Below are 22,335 nucleotides of genomic sequence, written 5' to 3' on the forward strand. Positions count from 1 at the left end.
CTGGCCGCGCGCCGGATTCCACCATTCTTCCACCCTGGGACTCACGGATTTAGTGGGTCAACGGCGTAGATCTGATCTTTCGGCATCTCATGCGCTAATCTGCCTTCCCGGCAGAACACATTCACATTCACTGATGGTGCCTTTTGCATATATGTGTGTGTGTTTGCTGAATCGCGTTAGGAATGCTCGCCTAATCGCTGTCGCTGTTTGCACTCCTTTCCGTGTCCCTCTACGTTCTATGGTTCGCATATCGTTTGTCTTAAAGTTTTCTTCGTTTTGCCGAAAAGGGAACGGCCCCGCACCGCCTGCACCATTGACTGACCCACCTACCTATATGGTACCTCTATCCGTTCCGCTTCTCTCCCTCGCCTAGACGCAACCAGTTTCGCGAAGGGAATAGGCGAAATTGGACGATAAAATAAACTTCATTTCCCCGCTTGCTGTGACCAGTCCTTTTGCCCTCGGACAGGTCCAACTTGTCGTACTTTTTGCGGCCGATGTTGATGGTGCTGCTGATGCCTACCTACCCGGCCTGCTTACCCGATCTGCCACTTCCCCATCTTTGGGTTTATACGATTATTTTTTTTTTTGCGCCAGCAGTTCTCCTCGCGGGTTGTAAAAGCGCAAAAATCCGTTAGGTTCGAGTGCGAAGAAAACTTGTTTTCGCTTTTTCATTATATATATTTTTTTGCGAACAAGTTAGAGCACTGCCTGAGTAGCCCCCAATTCACCAGCAGGCAGTACCAGCGGCAGCAGGAGCAAGTTTAGCAAGGCACTTTTGGGAAGAACGGGCCACCGATCAAGAAGAAGCAGAAGAAGAAGAAGAAGTTTAAGATAACCGAACGAAGCTAACCCCAAACGATCAGTGCATACAGAAAAAAAAACAAAAAAAAAACATAAAACTTTTACTTGAGGTACTAACACTTGTCTCGTGGGTTCTGGTCTTTTTCCTCCAGGTTAATACTAACTGGACGATCGAATATGCGATTGGGGCACTTGCGATCACTGAGATTCAACACGTTGCGGCTTGAGGTAGATTGTTTAGTTTCACTTGCACTTGTGTATTAGAACAAAACGGTTTCACTTAAGTCTAAGTTCCTGAGAGAGGTAGTTGTTTCCGGTTGCAGGTAACCTGTTGGAGTTCACAATTCAAAAAAACGAAAACGAACAAAAAAAACTAGGAAAGGGCTCCCCCGAAATCACATTTGGGGCTCTAGGGAGCGCGTAAAACGACCATCCGCGAGACGCGCAACGCAAACTAAAACTGTTCGAGAGTGATCAAGTGAGAGTGCCGATTTTGCACATAAGGGTTTCGCCGTCGCGCGAGATATTTCGCACACCGAGCACAACACAGAGACTCGATCACACAGCGGAGGTCGCCCCGCGCGCAGGAACTAGACACACATTTTTGGCTGATTTTTGTGTGGTGTGTTGTGTTGGGTTTGCGAAGTATACATATCTAAGACACAACCAACAATAACAACAACAACAACAACAACCAAAAAAACGCATATCGTCCCTTCCTGCTTACACTAACGACAAGGTACCCGCGTCTGGAGATCGGCTGCGCCCTCTATGTCGCGACAAACAAGATAAGGAAGATGAGGGACCAGTTTGCTGATTTGTTGTGCCTTCCTTCTTGACAAACCACCGAAGGTTTTTCGGGTCGGAAGACAGAGCAAACGAGCGAGACGGTTGATGTCTAAAATTTGCAAACATTTCGAATTCGACGGTCTCCTCTACCACAGGCCCACACACTAACACGTAGTAGCAGCAGCAGCAGCACATGTAACCAAGCACGAAATTGTCACTTTATGCAAACACTGCCAAATATGTGCGAGCACACACGTGATCGCAGATTCGAGTACACTTTGGCTTTTGGATGCGGGGCGATTTCGAGCTTTACTACTACAATATTCCACCAATCTTCTGTCATGACTTGGTGGTGTCTATCTATCAGTGTACTTCAGTCGCCCAGTTACCGGTTACCGGTCCCTCCGTGTTCAAATCGGCGCGCCCTTCCCTGTGCCGGTTGAAGGTGACACCACTACAACTCAACTCACTATTCGTCACAATATTCGGCCAATCCGCAAAATCAATTCAGATTCACGTCACGTAACATTCGACAAACGAACAAAATAATAATAAAACAAAAAAACAGATTAGAACTCGTCAATTCTAGTGTTCCGCGAAAAACAAAAAAAAAAAAACAAAAAATTTGCACTGCTCCCGTTCGCCCGGTATGCGCACCGGTCACTCTTCGGGCTCTGGTAAATAGCTCTCACGCAAAACGATCACGCACGCCGTGTTTTTCTTCTGTGTTATTTCGCCAAATTTATTCCCTCTGGCCAGCCAGCACTGTTGTTCCACACACGCTTTTCTTCCTGTTTGCCAGTGTTAGGGTTGGACTGTTGGCTTCCTCGAACTTCTCCCGTGCCGGGCCCGCGGACGTTCTGCTCGGGACTGATTCGGCAAATTCCCGTGCGCAGTCAGATTAGGCCCCACGGTGCTCTGGAGGAAATCTGCCAGTGCTTGCTAGGCTGCTGGTGCGGTTAGTGCGCTGCGGTTGGCTCGGTGCGGTGCGGTGCGGCGCGGCGCGGGTTGGGTTGGATTGGTTTGGTTTGGTTGGATTGCCTCCTCCCCGTGTGTACGCGGTCGTGCCTCCTTCGATTGATCATCAGAGAAGATTTCGCATGCTCTCCCTTCTGGTAGTGCAAAAGTGCGGGCGCACGCTCTTGCTCTCACCACTGGAGGTTCTTTTTCTCTTCTTCTCTCTCTCCCTCTCTCGCTCTGTTTCTTGTTATCTTTCGAGACTATTTTTTTTGCGCCGAGCATCCTATCACATAGCATTCAAATTCACCCCCCGGTACTGCGAGCATAGATTCTCTTCCTCCGTACCGACTGATTTTCGTCTCATAGAAAATGCTAGGAGCAAACGTATTTCTTCCTTCATAGTACTGCAACTTGTAATATACCAACGCGTTTAATCTTGGTGCGTCATCACTTGCTCGAACCGCTCAGTCATAGCCGCTCGCAAATGGAACCGAATCGCGATAATAATTGGAGGTCACGCCGCGCTCGTTTGTAAACTTGTTCAATTCTGTGTCCGAATTGTATCACTACCTACTATTTTTTGCCAGCAAGCTTCCCACTGACGAGGTAGGTAGGGACAAAAGAAGCACAGAGATAACCGAATGATAACGATAACGGCTTGTTGGTGTAGTGCCGTTTTTTTTTGGTCAATACATTTAGCACAAGCTGTAAAGTCATTGATTTTGTTTGAAGTATAGATTTTGTTTGCCAGAAGTATAAAAATATTTTTTCTCTTTTCGACTGTGTTCAAAGGAAGTATCATATTCCAAGGAATGTGATTTTAATTACTTTGATCATAATTATAACACGTTCCTTCAGCATAACAAACGATACAATACGAGTACATATGGTTCAAAGGGTTACCAAAACATTAAATTTCTGTTTGAGCTGTTAGTAGAATGTTCTCACTAATAGTACTGTTGTTGTACCGTTGAATTCCACTATGTTATATCACGTCATTACACTCTCACAAAGTCACTATTTTCACAGTCACTATTTTTCCGAAAGTGTTTCAAACGTTATAATACAGATACGTATTTCGGAATGCTATTTGCATCCTTCTTCAGTGTATCGGTTTTATAAGTTTATTCTTAAATAAAAAATTTCGTTTTCTATCTATATTTAGATCTTGGTTTTATATTACAAAGACAGAATTTCATATTTTGTTCCTATTCCTCATACAGAGTTTGTGATGATTTTTGATGTTTTAACTCTTATTTCAAACTAAACAATGTTAATTTCTACCATTGAGATGTTTGATTTTAATAATAAAATGTGCTATTGGTTTGCACATCACTTCTACCCAGGACACCCAAACCTCCATTAACGTAATAATCGGGGGTTCGTAAATCGAATCATTACGTAAAAACTACAAGGATCAGCCCCATTGGGTTGTACGAGCCATTGATGTGGAACAAGGCAACCAAAATTTCTAACGATCGACATTTTCAATTTATCGTCATACTTTTGAATCCGCGATTGCACGAGAGTCTGCTTAGATTGATCTTTAATAGGACCCAACACCGAACAAGCGAACCCAGATTATAGACTCTATTTGTCGTAATTTGTATTTGTTTTGTAGTCGACGAAATTACATCAATAACTCAAATGTATGCAATTATATGTTTGTACATACTTGTGATACGGATCGATATCCGTATATTTAAGCTTCGCTTCGCCAAGCTTGTGTTCAAGTTTTGTATGCAAGCAGTTATTTTTATAGCGTTTCTTTAGCATTACTACCATTCTGCGATTTCGGTTGCAGCGATAAACTTTTTCTCATTATCAATCGAGCTCATCTTATATAAATTAGAAATTAATCTTGTGCACTCAAAATTTACTCTGGGGTAGTTGTCAATTTCTCAGGCGAAACGACAAAACATTGAATTTCATCCGATCTTGCCTGACGCAAGATCAGAGCATACCAATTAAAGCTTCAAATCGTTTTATGGCACTTTTTGTCTTGATGTCTAGCAACAACCTACCTCTAGCATGCTACGCGTAGGACTGAAACGTTAGCTATAATTTTGCATTCCAACAGTTTCGCTTTTGCATCGATTGACCAATCAGAGCATATTTCCTTTTGATATATTTGCTTTATCCTTCAAAACCGTCGACTATGGTAGGGAAATCCGGTATGCCGGAGATTTTTAGCAGACAAAAAAGGACACTGCTAGCTAGCAATCAACATTTCAATGATATAAAATTAAAAATACATGGCTATGAACATTCAAATCAATACGTAGAAATATTTCCAATCAAATGGCGACATAATATTAATAATTGATACAAAATTGACTGAACTGTAATTTTTCAAAACCTGATCACATTTCTACGTGTATTATTCGTGAGTTTCTAATTTGCACCCCTATATAGAAAAAAAATGTGTTCCACATTAAAAAAGTTTACGTCATTTGGAACTTCCAACGTGGAAAAAGTTTTCCTAATGTATAGGTATTATTTGATATGTATAATAGAATGGATTGTTTTGGAATGAAAATAATATATGCAGGGAAAGTTTTGGAACGAAAATTAGTATATGTCCCGGGCTGGTGGTTCAATGCATAGGGCGCTGGTCTTACAAACCAGTTGTCGTATGTTCGAGCCCCGACCTGGAAGGATTCGTAGTGTCAGTAGAACCGTAGCACCAGCCATGCAATGGTTCTGTACACTCTGAATCGGCTGCGAAGTCTGTTGAAACAGAGGTCATATTTCACTACAGGGATGTAATACCAAGGCTTTAGGAAAAGGATGTTTTAAGTCGCTTCAATATTCAAGATGGCGACTTCAGGTATTTCAATATTCGTTCAAATATACTATATATCAATATGAATCACTCTTGCGATTTACGAGGGATATCACAGTAAAGTGCGATGGCAAAAAAGGTTACTAATACACTAAAAAATTTTTAATGCACATATGACAGTTTTTCAAATCAGTACACTGAACCAAAGCAAAGCCTTGGTATTACATTCCTGTAGTGGAATTTGACCTTCTGTTTCAACAGACTTCGCAGCCGATTCAGAGTGTACAGAACCAGTGCATGGCTGGTGCTACGATTCTACTGACACTACAAATCCTTCCAGGTCGGGGATCACTGAACCAACTCCAAATATATGGAATATTTCTCGATATACACTGCACGTAAAAATAAGCTGTAAATATGGTTTAAAATCGCAATCTGATACTAACTCGAATGAGAAAATTGTGTTTTTCTGAAAATCCCTTTTATATAAATATGTGTGAAATGTGCACGAAGAACTAAACAAATTTATCTTAATGTTAGTTCTACAATCATTGGCGAACCGAGGAAATTTGGCGCCCGGGGCAATTCATTGTGTTCACGAACTTCGAAATATTGGTTTTCAGAAAAACTGATGTCTTTAATTTTCATGTCTAAATACCTCGAGAACGGATGCGTCAAAGTGAAAAATCTTTACTAGCAAATTCAATGATTTCATTGATAAAACGAATTACAACTAATAATATCCCTAGATCTCACACAAATAGATCTCTGTTTTTTGGTTCGCCGATTAATCAGGTTGGCCATTCTTCTAATTGGTTTAGTCAAGGGAAAGTAAACGAAAATATTAGCAACCGGCAACTTTACTTAAAGTTGCTATGGTTATACATATTGGTTTTGTTATTTTCGTTTATTTTAACTGACTGAATCGTTTGTAATATTAATGCGGTACGATTTTGTTGGATAATCTTTAGTCATTCTTATGTCGTCTTAGCTTGAGAAAACTGAAACTGGGATTTCAGCAAACCTGATAAAATACCAGGTTCGAAATTTGAAACGAAATTCATTAGGATTCTTAAATGGGCGATTTGAACGCAACAAACGATTTCCAATCACATGCGATTGTAGAACTTGAATAGGAATTCATTTCGGAATCGTAATGAATTTTGTATCAACCTTCCGACGACTTAATTGGGCACAACTCTGCGTCGACTCAGATTAACGAAAAACTGTTCGTAAACTGTATGTGTATGGAAAAGTCTTTAGATACTCATCAAAAATAGCAAAACTAAATAGGTGAAATTGAGCATGCAACTGCAAAAAAAGCTAGCATTTTTGAGTTTCTAAATATGTTGTGCATATTAAAAAAAATGTATTATGGAGAAAATAACGACTGGAAGCAAAGATCGGATAGGTGCAACTTAGCTTGGAAAATCCGTTTAAGTATTTTTGAATGCAAAAATCGGATAAAAACATTGAGAGAAAAAACCGGACCGGAATCTTTTTTGCAAGAACCGGAAAAAAAGCTTTGAATGCTAAAACCGGACAAAAACTTTGCTGGTTCTTTCAAAACAAATGTATTTATCAGGTTTTTGCATTCAAAGTTTTTTTTTCCGGTTCTTGCAAAAAAGATGTTTTTAAAAGATTATTGCATTGCAAAAACTATGTCCGGTGTTTGCTCTCAATGTTTTCTTCCCATTTTCGCATTCAAAAATACTTAAAAGGATTTTCCAAACTAAGTTGCACTTCTCCAACTTTTGCATTTAGTCGTTCAAATATAAATATTATGTTATTGATTTTTATATAGGATTTCGCATTATTTCATTTATTATAATTATACTATAATTATATTATAATAATAATCAATTTGGTAGCATTTTAATGGATTCCAATTCTGCTACTTTGTAATGAAAACAAGGTTCATCATTAGATTGCATTCTATGCCAACATACTGCATTACTATATATATAGGGAAGGCTGGTCGGAAGTCCAATAAGTTTGGATTTTCCGTGTGCGCCTGGTGAAGCTGTGAACGAACAGATCAAAGAGCTGAAGATCTGGATATATTTTGAAAGATCTCGTAAATGCATTATAAATTTTGCAGATGCACAGTAATTCGATCAAATCGAAATATTTCGATATAAGGGGCTGGGGTCCACTAGGAGATTGATAGTACCTATTAGCTCTCTTCGGACAGTACCAGCCTAGATGCCGTGTGGAATCCGGCGGAAAAAAATGAACCAAGAATAGATCCACTGGGTTCCTGCTTCCATGTCGTAAAAGGCGACAATTGCAGGAGTTTCTTTTTCCTTTCAGTTATTAGATATTTTCAATGTTTCACTTCTGATTACTCTATTTTACTAAATTATCTGTTCATTCAACCTATTAATTTCCGTCTAGCTTCGGAGAAAAGTTTTATTTGGAATTTTCTTCTTCTTTCATGTTATTGATTGTCTTTCAGGATTATAAATTGAATGATAAAAATCAACTATTGGCAAATCCGTTGATATTACAAAGTTAATAACAGAGATAACATATATCGGTATATTGTATACATAGTAAAAATACACTTGATATTGATATTCCAAACAATAAATTAATATTTATCTCGGTAGCCTACTGCCCAGATTTACCAATATAACCAATTAATAATTTTATTAAATAATTAAAATAATAAAGTGGAAATAATAAAGGATCGGGACGCGCGTGAGGTCTGTTGATCTTTGTTTGGTGATTTACAATGATTTTATTTTATTTATTTTTATTGAATATGTTGAACCATATTCCTTGACTTTCCAATTCTTTTCCAGGAATTTACATCTTGCTAATCTCCTGAACTACTGGATCAATGGTCTAGATTTTTACATATTTTTCATTATCTATAGAAACAATTCGCCTTACATCTTCGAAATTGGTTTGTACAGCTTGTGTGTAATTTTTATTTTCAACATACTAATATTACTGATCTGCAAGATCGAATGATTCTAAAACACTGAATTAGTTTCAAGAGTCATGCTTATGTTTCCCGGTATTTGCAATCGAAATTTGAGATCCTTTTGATCTTTTGAATCTGTTTACCGACTCCGGTGAAGAATGTGAACTAGTACGGTTTTAAACAGAGTAAGACCATAATCTTTGTTCCATATTTAAAAAAAAGTTTAGAAGGTAACTTAGAACTTATGATTGTCCATAGATTTGAACATTATATCCATTTTATTTTGTGATTTCAGTATAAAAATGAAACTTGTTCATACTAATTCTCACCATTCTGAAAAGTTGGCCTCATTTCTATTACGAAAAAAAGCTTTGTACAGTTGGACCTTAATTGAATCATTCAACAAGAGTTTAAATAGCTGTTTCCAAGTAAAAAGTAATCATTATTTCTAAACCATAATCCCGAAGTTTTATCTTCTGCCCAAAACAATGTGTTTTTCTTGCGGGCCGTTTTGCTAATAATGCAAAATCGTTACAATAAAACAGCGATCATCAATCGTGCGAACGTGGCTAGCCGATGGATGGCCACTGAAATTTTGCAGACAAAATTAACTGCCAGAGTTTAGAACTAGCAATAGTCTCCAAAACACAGTCATTATACAGCTTTTAGCAAAGCAATTATAGTTAAGCAGAAAACCGCCGAATCCCAATTCATCCCAATTTATCAAAACTAATTAGCAGATATTAGCTTCCTTTGTGCGTAACAATTAGCACATTTGTCTTCTAAAAATTGTAACCGCTCGAAACGAGGGGGGAAGAGAAAGGGAGTCGTCGACGGAACCCGGGGTCCAATCGCCGCCCGGTAGCAGCCCAAATTACACGTTTGTTATCGCAAGTTCGTAAAATTTTCCGCACAATCTGGCACTCGCCAAAAACCAGATGCTGTGAACCTTCTGCCTGCTCAGTCGACCGCAGCCGCGGCTCCGGCAAATTTCAAGTACGACCAAGATGTAATGATGGTGAGTATATTTTTTTATATCTGACCCACCATTAATTATTCAAAACCATTGAGAATACCGTTACCGTGCGAAATTCCGAAACCTTTCACTCGGGAAGCCTTGCCTGGCCACGGCTCCAGTCTCTAGTCTCAGTAGACAAGTGGCAAAAGCATTAATAGTAGTACCTACTGAGGGAAGCAACAAAAAAACGAGAACATATTATCAGCGATCGCAATTTAAGCAAAAACCTGCAAAAGTTAACCATCTGGGCTTTGACCAGGAGCTCCTGGTGAGGTGCGGGAGAATCACTTAATTGTTCTCTATTTATGGCGCAAACTGTTTTGGGTGCCACTCAAGATGCTCCAAGCCCCCAAGTCCGAACAAACCTAACAAAGTGGGCAGACAAAGTTAAGTTCAACCAAGCGAAACAGGAGAAAAAACAATATCTTCAAAAATGAAGTATGAGTGACGGCCGCGAAAGAATATATACTTTTTTGTTTTGCCGTCTAGGGAAAAGGGAGCCCCGGTTTCGGTTTCGGAGGGCAACACAGCAGAAGAGCCTGCCGAGGCTGTAACCCGGTTGGGCACGGATTTAAATCAGAAGAAAGGTGTCTAATTAGAGATTTGCACTAATCTCGCTAATTAGCTCAATTCATCTGTGCGGATCATGGTGCGGAATGGGGGTTTGTTGGTTAGGTCGAAGGAGTCGAGCGCCCGGCAAAAAATGTAAAATGAGCCTTGTTTGCGTGGTTTGCGTTGAAATATGTGTTGCCTAGTGCCTAGTGGGGATCTTGATTTCAAGGGTTTTGCGAGAGATGAATTGGACAACAGGACTCCGGTAATGTGTGGTGAAAAGGCGGTTAAGATTTTCATACTCCTATCGGCCTGGTGGAGGAGATCTAGTGAAATGGCCATTCGTTGCATAAATAGTGCAGCAATCAACGGATTGCTGCACGTTGATCTGCAACATTGATATTTATTACATAAGATTTATCAAACTGAAAAAAGAGGGAAGGGGGAGAATGAGTGACCTCGGATAGAAAAAGAAATAGCACAAGTCAACTATGCATTAGAATCTAAATGTTCCAGAAAACATCCTACTTCAACTTTACCCCATAGTTCCGGAACCGAAAGTCGGATCCGGATAAAATTAAACAGCGTTTTATGGGGCCATAACCGCTTCCATTTGAGCGCAAGTTTATAAAAATCGCTTCAGCCATCTCTAAGAAAATCAGGTGGGTATCGTTTTTGAACACTATTTACGGTACTTCTTGGATCGGGAACTGTGAGCCAACGTTGCCAAAGTCAGTTCGTTAACTGTAATAACCTTTCTATATGAGAAATCTATTTCGCTTTACTTATTTTGAGTGAGTACTCTTATATAGACAATAAAAGAAGTAATAGAAAGTAATTACAGCCTTACGACTTTCGAAGCTACATATAGCTATTTCTCAGTTTCAGAACACTGTGTGCCGCTGGTCAGTACAGTAAAACTTCAATAAAATTCAATTGAAATTGACATACTGACGATCACCCTACTGCAGTAAACTTCACACTCTGACACACACAACGTTCGCTGACGTACTATTCTTCACTCGTTTCTCTTCCAATCGAAGTTTAGTTTTACCGCCGTCAGCTGATCTCTTGAAGTAACCATATATCTCTTTCAATAGTGTGAGAGCGGCCTTCAAATAAGGCTCATGTAAACATTTTAATTGATCCAAGATAATAGATGAAAGACAAATTAGATAGCTAAAATATCATTTACAGAGTATACATAAATTAATAGTTTCCTCCTTCAGATTTCATTTTTAATACTTCAATCCATTTATAATTCTATTCATTCGAACTTGCTTACTACCAACAGGGAAGACAATGAAGCAGCTAGACTACTTGGCACTTTAATCTGAGTAAGCAAAGCTTAAAATGACTAGGTACGATTATTCAACTGACCATGAATTCTGGAAGCATCACTTGCTGGTGCATTTTCAGTTTCTCTGTAAATTTTTTTAAAGTAAAAATTTTGTTTGGAATTCTGAATCCAGCTCCAGAATCCTGCTCCTGATTTTGACCCGGAACCTTCGTCGAGAGTTCAAGCCAAGAAATCAGGCTCAGGCCTAGAATCCAAAATCATGCTCAGTATCCAAATGCAGATTTCTGTCTCAGGATAAGAATCTATGTCAGAATTTTGGTTCAAAAACCATGTTCAGATTCAGTATTCAGATCCAGAAACCTTGTCGGATATCCAACTCCAAGGTCATGGTGCAGAATCCTGGTCTAGATTTATAATCTCTGTCAATAATTTAGGTTCAAGTTTAGAATTCTAGATAACTCAGGTCCAGAATCCAATCCAGGCTCACAGTCCAAGTGCAAAAGTTTAGTTGTGGAAACTCAGTTGGAAGTTCAGAAAACAGAATATATTTTGGTAGTTCAAGTCTCCATAACTAACTTGAAATTTTTGCAGTTATTAAGGTACAAAATCTGAACTGCTACTTGCCAATCAGTGATTTACCCATTGATTGGTTGCCAAATCACGATAAATAGTTAAACAGACTTACCTATTTTTCGAATTTCATTCGATCGCATCACAGGTTGCATGAAAATGAAAAGAGAGAGAACATATAATTATTAGAACTCGGTTTGATACGTGTTATAACTGTAAGATTAAAACAGAATCTTAAATCAATCAAAATAAATACATATCGTATAGCAAAATATTGGAGGAATTGAGGAAGTATTCAGCTTGCTAACAGTGAGTAATGCAATATGTAAAACGAAAATGACTGTCGAGTGTAGGTACACTTAAAATAAATTAGATGGAGCTAGATGTGATTATTACATAGAATGATAGCCAAGAGAAATCTTCTTCCAATATCATCCTAAAATTAATCCGAGATTTGTGAGCATTAAATCCTAAATTAATCCGAGATTTGTGAGCATGTTTCACACGATTCAGTAAAATTTGCACGTAAAATCGAATAATATTTAAAATTTAAGAAGGAAATCCGATTGCACAGAGTACCGTACATGTACACTTTGCACCGTACATGTAAGGCTAAGTACAGTTCTGATAGCAGCTTATTTGAAAATTGTTTGTATTTTAATGGTAGAAACTTGGTAACGATTAACTGAAAAAAAAAGATATGGAAACGGAATGAAGGAAATTTAATTAGGAAAATACAACGTGGTTCTACTATTCATGTTCTAACATAGCGAAATCGATTCATTTGACTTAATCTCCTGTAGGTTTGTAAACTTTTCGTGAGTGGAAAACTAACTGCACTGAAGGGTAGGGTATTGAGAACACACCAACCAACCAAACTGCCAAACCGTATGTTAAAAAAGAAAGGAATCACCACCACAATAAGGACACGAAAGTTATATAGAAAGATATTCAAGACACACTAAAAATACATATTGTTTGCCCAGTTTCCAGGACAATAATTGCACTGAGATGTCCCCAACATGCTGATTAACGCGCCAAAACATATTGAATTGGCAGCGATTAGTTGCGATTATAGCTCACGTTTACATTTCAAACAACTCTATAAACACGAAGTTTTACAAATAGGTGGCATGAAATTCTATCATTCCTAGAAGCTAACAAAGGTTATATACAGAGTTGTTTTCTTACTCTCAGATGTGTGAATACAGCCTTGATGGACATCTCAAAACAAAAACAGAATATTCGATCTATTTTCTCATCAATAGCAAAGTGAAAATATCAGTGTTTTTTGTGTACTTTTTCTTGAAATGCAAGATAAATTATGCTCGCGCATTGGGAAAATTCGAATTACTCGCACGCAAATTGTCAAAACTGTCCAACAGGCGTGCAACTGCAAAGGCAACTTTTAACGTTACATAAACATTACGACACTTTATCTCATTTTAGTAGTCGCCGAGCCAGGTATATCCCTACTGATAGCTGATGACAAAGTAAACATGCAACAGTTTCCAGACAAGTGCAGAGTAATTCCATTTGAGGGTAGGTTTTTTTTTTCCATAAATACGTTTATTTCTTAAGGCAGTTTACATAAGTTTTTCTTCGCCGTAGCATCACTTTTACATAATATTCTTATCCTAATTTAATTCTAACATAGTCACAACGTTTTGAATTTATTAAAACATATTCTCTTATAGCTTAAATATCATCTTAGGTAACTCGTCATTAATTATGAAATCTACTCGGAAATATTATTTGAACCAAACGATTAACTTCTATGTATAAATTATAAAAAAAGCTGTTATTTTCAGACATTTTGTTGATAATTTCATAAACTGTTTCGAGTTTGTTTGTATCATTACATAATTTTTATTCTAATTTAGCTATTGGTTGAACTCATGGACGCAGCTGGGATCAGAACTAAGTCTTAAAAGGGGCCTTTATTAAATTGAAACTCCAATTTTCTTTATGAAATGATAAATAAGTTTCATGTATGAAAGGTCACGACAAGCAAGAATGTCTCGAACTGGGATATTGGATAGTTTACCTTGGGTACGCAAAGAATTTATTAGTTGAGATCTGACATCACGATACTCCTCGCATGTCCAAACGACATGATCAATATCCCGATAACCTTCTCCGCAAGCACAATGATTAGTCTCGGAGAGCCCAATTCGAAGGAGATGTGCATCTAACGTGTAGTGATTGGACATGAGTCTGGACATCACACGAATGAAATCCCTACTCACACCCAGTCCCCTGAACCATGCCTTTGTCGATGTTTTCGGAATAATTGAGTGCATCCACCGACCCAGATCATCTCTATCCCAAGATGCTTGCCAGCTGGCAAGTGTTCTTTGGCGAGACGAACTATAGAATTCGTTGAAAGCAATCGGTCGCTCATAAATTTCACCCTCAATAGCACCACGTTTGGCTAAATTATCGGCTCTTTCATTGCCTGGAATGGAGCAATGAGCCGGGACCCAGACTATAGTGATTAGATAATTATTATTCAATATGTCGTTCAGACACTGTTTTATTTTACCCAAGAAAAACGGTTCATTTTTGCCAGCAGCGATTGAGCGAATGGCTTCAATTGCACTCAGACTATCTCTGAAGAGGAAATAATGGTTTGGAGATAATGTGACGATTACACTCAAACTATAATGAACTGCTGCTAGCTCTGCTATATAAACAGATGCAGGTTCTTGAAGCCTAAATGAGGCCGAAACATTATTGTTGAACATACCAAACCCTGTCGCTTCTTCAATTCGCGATCCGTCCGTGTAAAACATTTTCTCAGAGTCAATATGCCTGAACTTACTTGAAAATATTTTTGGGATTTCCGTCGAGCGTAGATGATCCGGGATTCCACGCACTTCACGCTGCATGGATGTATCGAAAAATAAAGTTGAGTCAGGGGCACTTAGGATGCTGACACGGATAGGAATATATCTTGAAGGGTTGATTTCCTGTGACATATGGTTAAAATATACTGTCATAAATTTTGTTTGAGATCGAAGCTCGACTAGTCGTTCGAAATTATTAATTACCATGGGATTCAGCACCTCACATCTTATTAGCAGGCGTGATGAAAGCTCCCAAAATCGATCTTTTAATGGAAGAACTCCCGCCAGAACTTCAAGACTCATTGTATGTGTCGAGTGCATGCAGCCTAAGGCAATTCGCAAACAACGGTACTGAATTCGCTCAAGTTTGATAAAATGAGAGTTTGCAGCGGAACGAAAACAAACGCATCCATATTCCATCACTGAAAGTATCGTTGTTTGATACAATTTTATTAGATCTTGCGGATGAGAACCCCACCAAGATCCTGTTATTGTTCGAAGAAAATTTACTCTTTGTTGGCATTTCGTTATCAGATACCTAATGTGTCCTCCCCACGTGCATTTGGAATCGAACCACACCCCGAGGTATTTAAAAGTTAAAACCTGTTGGATCATTCTTCCCATCATATGGAGCTGAAGCTGCGCGGGATCATGCTTTCTTGAAAAGACGACTAACTCTGTTTTCTCCGCAGAGAATTCGATACCAAGATGAACAGCCCAAACGGACAAGTTATCTAAGGTATCTTGCAATGGTTTATGCAGATCAATAGCTTTGGGCCCAGTAACTGAAACCACGCCATCATCTGCCAATTGCCTTAGTGTACATGGGGTTACTAGACAGCTGTCAATGTCATTCACGTAAAAATTATAGAGGAGCGGACTGAGGCATGAGCCTTGCGGGAGACCCATGTAGCTAATTCTGAATGTTGCCAAATCGCCATGTGAAAAATACATGCACTTCTCTGACAAAAGGTTGTGCAAATAATTATTTATAACCGCTGGAAGTCCATGTTGGTGGAGCTTGTCTGAAAGAACATCAATGGAAACTGAATCAAATGCTCCTTTAATGTCTAAAAATACAGATGCCATTTGTTGCTTTTGAGCGAAGGCAATTTGGATGTCAGACGAAAGTAATGCAAGGCAATCATTCGTCCCTTTATTTCTACGGAAGCCAAACTGAGTATCTGACAACAAACCGTTCGTCTCGACCCAAGTGTCGAGACGTCGTAGAATAATTTTTTCGAACAATTTTCTGATGCAGGACAACATCGCAATGGGTCTATATGAGTTGTGATTGGAAGCTGGTTTCCCCGGCTTTTGAATGGCGATAACTTTCACTTGTCTCCAGTCAGGCGGAACAATATTTTGCTCAAGAAACTTGTTGAACAATTCCAACAAACGTCTTTTTGCGAGGTCGGGCAGATTCTCCACCAAGTTGAATTTAATTCTGTCCAACCCAGGGGCGTTATTGTTACAAGACAAGAGTGCTATAGAAAATTCCATCATTGAAAATGGGTTATTAATAAAACCATTATTTGTAGGAGATTCCCGTATAATGCTTTGCGTAGGAACAGAATCTGGGCAAACTTTCCTAGCAAAGTCAAATATCCATCGGTTCGAGTATTCATCACTCTCATTGCCCACGTTACTTTTCCTCATTCGTCTGGCCGTATTCCAAAGAGTGCTCATTGAGGTTTCTCTTGACAAACCTTCGACAAAATGTCTCCAATAGCTACATTTTTTGGCTCGAAGTATGCTCTTGTACTTGGTTTCTAAAACCATAAGTTTTTCAAAATTCTGAGGAGTTCCTCCTCCCCGTTTTAGAAACGACTTGCAAGCATTTTGTTTTGCGAGTTTAGCCTCTGAGCACTCTTTGTCCCACCAGGGGTTGGGAGGCCTTCTGTTAGTCGTTGGCCCAGGAAAGCGTTTAGTTTGGGATTGTTCTGCTGCCTCCAGAATCGAACAAATGAGGAAGTCATATTCTTCAAGTGGAGGGAGCTCTTCGATTGAATTCAAAATACTAGAGATTCTACTTTGGTATTTAATCCAGTCGATATTTTTTGTCAAATCATATGGAATACTAGCTGAATTAGCAATACATTTGTTACAGCTAATTGAGATGATGATTGGTAAATGATCGCTACCGTGTAAATCAGGCAATATTTTCCAGGTGCAATCTAGTCGAATTGATGTTGAGCAAAGAGATAGATCTAATGCACTTGGGCGTGCAGGAGGTCTTGGGATCCGTGTCATGCTACCCATATTTAATACCGTCATGCTAAAAATGTCACAAATGTTTTGTATTAAAGATGATCTGCTATCATTGTAAACGGAACCCCACATCATTCCGTGCGAATTTAAATCCCCCACAATCAATCGTGGAGCAGGAAGGGCTTCAACCATTTCATTAAGCTGTCGCTGTCCAACTTGTGCTTTTGGAGGAATATAAACCGAAGCTATGCAAATATCTTTGCCTTTAATGTTTATTTGGCAAGCAACAACTTCTATACTAGAAATTGAAGGGATGTTTAATCTATAAAAGGAATAGCATTTCTTAATTCCCAAAAGCACTCCACCATACGGAGAGTCTCTATCGAGACGTATAATGTTAAAATCTTTAAAATTTAAAGCTATGTTTGAAGTAAGCCATGTCTCGCATAAAGCAAATACATCACATTTTTGACTATGCAATAAGATTTTAAATGAATCAAGTTTTGGCATGATGCTTCGACAATTCCACTGCAGGACAGTGATTGTATCATTTGCGGCGGGTGATAAATTATCCATCAAAAGATACAAAACCTGAGACAATTGGCCATTGAGCTGATAACTGCTTCAAAAAATTTCTAGCTATTGGAAGGAATGCCATTATGAGGGTCTTTAAGGGTTCAGATATATTGAATGCTGAGAAAATCCATTCAACAATTTCCGAAAACTTCAGTAATCCTGTTGGTGGCTGTGAAATGGAGCCCACAGGATTATTACCTTTTTCTGTGCTAGATCCTGGATTGGTTTGTGAATTTGACAAACCAGGAGGCACAGTCTTTGGTTTTGACTTTTTTTGTTTAACACGGGGATCTTTTTTTGAAGATGAAACTTTAGGTGTCTTTTTTGGTAATTTGGAAGAAGACTTCTTTCTCTTAACTGACCCTTGGGTAGTGATAAACGAATTACCTTCACTATTTTCGTCAGAGTCAGAGTCCTCTGTTTCCTCTAGATTTGAAAACCCGTTTTCGGTTTCCAAAGGGGGGACATCAATGACCGTTTTAAGCATTTCTGCATATGTGCGCTTAGACCGTGCTTTTAAAGAAAGCTTAATTTTGTCTTTGTGCACTTTAAATGCAGTGCATACTGAAATATCCTCATGAGGACTTTCCCCACAATAAATACATTTTTCAATTTCCTTGTTGCAATCATTATCTTTATGAGGTCCTTCACACTTAATACATTTTGGTTTATTGCTACAGTAAGTAGCTGTGTGTCCGAATATTTTGCAGTTCGTACAATTCATTACATTTGGAACAAAAAGCCGAACAGGGAGGCGAATTTTATCGACATAGACATGGGACGGCAACGCAGATCCGGCAAATGTCACTCGAAACGAGTCTGATGGGCGATAAACTTTTTTTCCCTCTTCATAAACTACTGAGTACAGTTGTTTGCACTCCAGTATTTTCACACCCTCAAGCATAGAGTTCTTGAAACGACCAACACCATGCTTGAGTAAATCATCTACCGAAAGACTCGCTTCGGTAACAACACCGTCAATTTCGACATCTTTGGAGGGTATGTAAACTTTATACTCTTTAATGAAATGTTCCGAAGAGACAATATCATTCGCGTGTTTCAAATTATTTACCACAACACGAATTTTATCGTTATTTACTTTTATGATCTCTTTGATTGAGGAGTATCGTGATGTCAAACCTTTAGAAATTTGGTAAATGTTTAATGGCTTTGATATACGTCTAAAAAAGACTATCCAAGGTCCAGAAGAGCTCTCCTGATATTTTTTCGTTCGTGGGGGTATCGGATTCATGCTAGGATTTACGTCCATGGATTCATCCATCACATTAAAATTTTTTTAATCAAACTTTAAAATAAAAAATGAAACCAACACTACACAGTACTCAATCAAAAGGAAAAGAAAAAACTTCTACCTTGAAATTGTTGTCTATCTCCGTTGCACTGCCGTGTAGATCCTCGTTGCTCTAGATGTTCTTGTTGGATGTATCTGGACGTTGATACAATGCTGAACCTCACTGTAGCGATAGAATATGATGTGATGCTACTGCTACCTGACATCCAGCACCACTCGAATTCCGATTTGCTTTCGTCTTCGCCAGCTGTAACCAGCGCAGGTCACCGGTGTATACCTGCGTGTTGTATGGCAGTGGAAAGACCGAGTTGTCTTGTCTCCTTCTTCCTAGTGCTCCGCACCGATATGCTTCTGCACCGAAGTGCCTTCGCACCGGTGTGCCTTTGCACTCTCCTGCTTCTATGTGCCTTTGCACTCTTCCTCTTCGATGTGCCTTTGCACTCTCCTGCTCAGCACTTGTGGCTGTATATTGCGGCCTGGGTAGAGTTTGGGAAACGCCCTTTGTTGTTTCCTTCACCAGCTTGGCCCAGCACTAGGGCTCTCTTATGCAGCACGACTATACGTTTTAACGGCTGCTGCCAACAGGTCTCTACCTGTAGTTCAACCGTTGTCGTATTTAACGCGTGTAAACTAACCAGCGTTATTAAACTGTACGCTTCTATACACAACCTTCTCGGTTGAACGGCTATTACTGAATGATTTGAGGGTAGGTTTGTTTTTATATATTTTTATTTGAATAGAATTTTTAATTCTTCATAACCATAAAGGACAATTTGTATCATCAGCTTACAATGATGACTTAAGCCACACTTTTGAGAAGGGCTCAGGTTAAAGTTTCTTGGAAATTTTCAAAAACGCATATCTTAAAGGCATGGCCGATTGATTTTTATATATATTAGCATGTTTTATAATTGGAATTGTGCGCTCTTTCAGAAAAAAATTTAATAGAAAATTGTTTCAGAAATAATACAATAAGTGGTTTGAAATACACCATGGTTGGAAATTTCCTATATTCTCCTACTATTTTTACAAACCCCGTTATAACCTTTTTTGTCCAATTCATTTCCATCTTTACCTAGAATGCCATAAGCTTCTTTAATTATAACCTTCGATGTATCATGAAATGAATCAAAAAGACTTAAAATGCTCTTGGTAAGATAATCAATTTTTTCTTCAGTTTTGCAATGACTGAGTAGAAACATATATTGGAAAAGCCAAATGAATGAAAAACTTAACAGAAATGATGTTTTATTGGAAATAGAAACGTTCAGAGAAAGGACTCGAACCTGCGTTCTTATGCATTCCGTGCATACGCGCTACCATTTCGCCACTCTGAATCTTGTTATTATAGACACAGCTCTAAAACACGGTTAGATATGGTAGAACATACATCGAACATGGTCTACATCGTGCCTATGCCTATTTCCGCTCAATTGTTCCTTTCCTTTTCGAAATAAAATTAAAATTTTCTAAAGTCTTACGTAGAAGGCAAAGCGGGGTACTTCATAAAATCTCATGTTCGTGACAAAATCTGGACACCACTAAATACGTATATCTCTAGAAATACTTTACCAACGTGTGAAATATTTCGCAGACTGATAAACGTATGGGAAATTGTTTATTGTGTAAAATCAATTTTTGGTGATACTAAAAGCTTTTAGAACGATGATAACGTCGAAAATAGAAGAAGGGCGAAAAGCAATTCTGTGCGGTCGCGATGAAAATCCGGATCTATCAATGAGAAAAAATAGCAAAAAGCTTGGTTTACCTGTAAACACGGGCGTAACGTTCAGGAATCTATCGATACACGTTTGAGAACAGCCAAGAAGGCTGGAAGTGGAATAAAAACGGATCTCAGAAACCACCAGAAGGACGCGAGGCGAAGTAAATATTGCAGGAGAGATTAGATCTAGCACCGGTAAGGAATGAGATTGTTCAAGGTGAAAACTGTACCGAACCGTAATGATAAACAGAATGTGACGGCTAAAACTCGGGCTCACAAGTCGTATCACGAAGATTTGACGAAGTTTTTGAGCGTGATAATGGACGACGAAAGTCATGTTCTGGGAGTTTCCCGTAATATATTTGTATACTGCCATGCAACGGAACGGCGTAGAGAAACATTTCAGGATCAAATAAAATACCAAGTTCTCAAAAAAAAAACGTGTTTAATCCACCTAGCAGTGAGATGATACCTCTTTTTATCAATCCGCATGTGTTTTTTTGCATGAATATATTTCGATGTTTAAGTTTCCTTGACATTATTTTAATGACCGTCGTTTTAAGCAACAATTTGAGATTTTAATCACTCTTTACTCTGTAATGTCGAAACTGCAAATTGGATCGAATTTGAATCTAGAAGTGTGATAATCGATTAAACATGCCATGATATGTAAGTTCCACTTTAGAGTTTACGGTAATTTAAGGTACTTCCAGAGCCGGTATTCAGGAACCAGCATAACCCAAACTGATTCGTATGGCCATATGACGAATAAACTGCAATAGTTTTGAGTCCAACTTTAAAGCTTTTCGTGATTGTTTTTTTTTATTATTATTAATGACACTTTACCATCTTTATGGCATTCGTGTCAGTTTTCGGGATTGTCATCTTCTATATCGGTTTGAAGTTTAAAAATTCATCATCATGTAATTCGAGAACCGCAAGTCATGATTATTTTTGTATGTATGTATAAAATTAATTAATTTTGTATATAAGTTTATTTTAATTCGAATTTTGGTTTCTGAAATTTGATTAGGATTTTTTTTGAGAAACGATTTTATAATGGAAAGGGAATTCTAAAATCGGTTCAGCCGAAATCAGATGAATTCACCTGAGAAGCTGTGTAGTTTACATTTGTTTCAAAATATTTGAAAATCAGTGAAGACATCTTTGAGAAATCATAGCACGAATTAAATTTTTAGGTGCCTTTTGAATCGACAACTGAATACCACTAAAACTAAAAAAGTTAATTTTTTTATCGACTATCCAAATCTGCTAACCCGATAAACCTGATTAATTTATATGGAATGGACATTTTTATACCAATCACCCTGTATCCCCGAAACCGGAAGTTGGATCTGACTGAAGAGCAAGATGTTTTATAGAATCTTGAAACTTTTCATTTGAATCTTAGATCGGTTCAGCCATTTACGAGAAGAATGAGTTACACAATTTTGATTTCGTTTCACATATCATCCTGTAGTTCCGGAACCAGAGGTCGGAACGAAACATAATTCAGGAACTTTGTTTGGGAGCATACGACTTTTCGTATGAATCTGAATTTGTAGAAAAGAAATTTTCCGAGAAAATTGAGTGAAATTATTTGTCACACACGCATTTACTGATCTCGACGAACTGATTCGAATGGTATATGGATGTTATGTTCTTCCAGCATTTATTGCTGTAAGTAGTTTAAAACAATATAATTAAAAAAAATTCTGCCATCATCTGGTTTATATATGTCATATTCGAACGATTGTGTTGCCAAAAACGAGCCGTGCTAAAATCGGTCCGAGGCTTCATGTCATGAAAAAGGATGCTGTACACAGTCTTTTTGGAACAATTGTATGTAACAGTATAAAAAATCGTGTTTTCGTGGCTTCCAAGCATTTCTTTGTCATACAGCGCTCAAAACTTCTACTGCTGGAATAAGGGGAAAAGTCGTTTACACAAAAAT

At 38.4% G+C, this 22,335-nt stretch overlaps 1 protein-coding gene across 25 annotated transcripts in view; it reads right to left on the reverse strand.

Moving 5' to 3' along the window:
- LOC131425391 (sex determination protein fruitless) overlaps window positions 1–22,335 on the reverse strand; it is a 761,905-nt gene that overhangs the window by 170,116 nt on the left and 569,454 nt on the right. The window contains exons 1-2 of one of the 25 annotated variants that reach the window (XM_058587253.1): window positions 2,064–3,089; window positions 923–1,132 (exon numbers count right to left, since the gene is read on the reverse strand). The exons of 23 other annotated variants lie outside the window; for them this stretch is intronic. The gene's annotated coding sequence lies outside the window, so the exon portion shown is untranslated. Of the gene's footprint in view, window positions 1–922; window positions 1,133–2,063; window positions 3,090–22,335 lie in introns of those variants that run through there. One more of the 25 variants, XM_058587256.1, reaches the window with a different exon arrangement.

Source organism: Malaya genurostris, chromosome 1, assembly GCF_030247185.1.
Source record: "Malaya genurostris strain Urasoe2022 chromosome 1, Malgen_1.1, whole genome shotgun sequence".
Taxonomy (NCBI): Eukaryota; Metazoa; Arthropoda; class Insecta; order Diptera; family Culicidae; genus Malaya; species Malaya genurostris.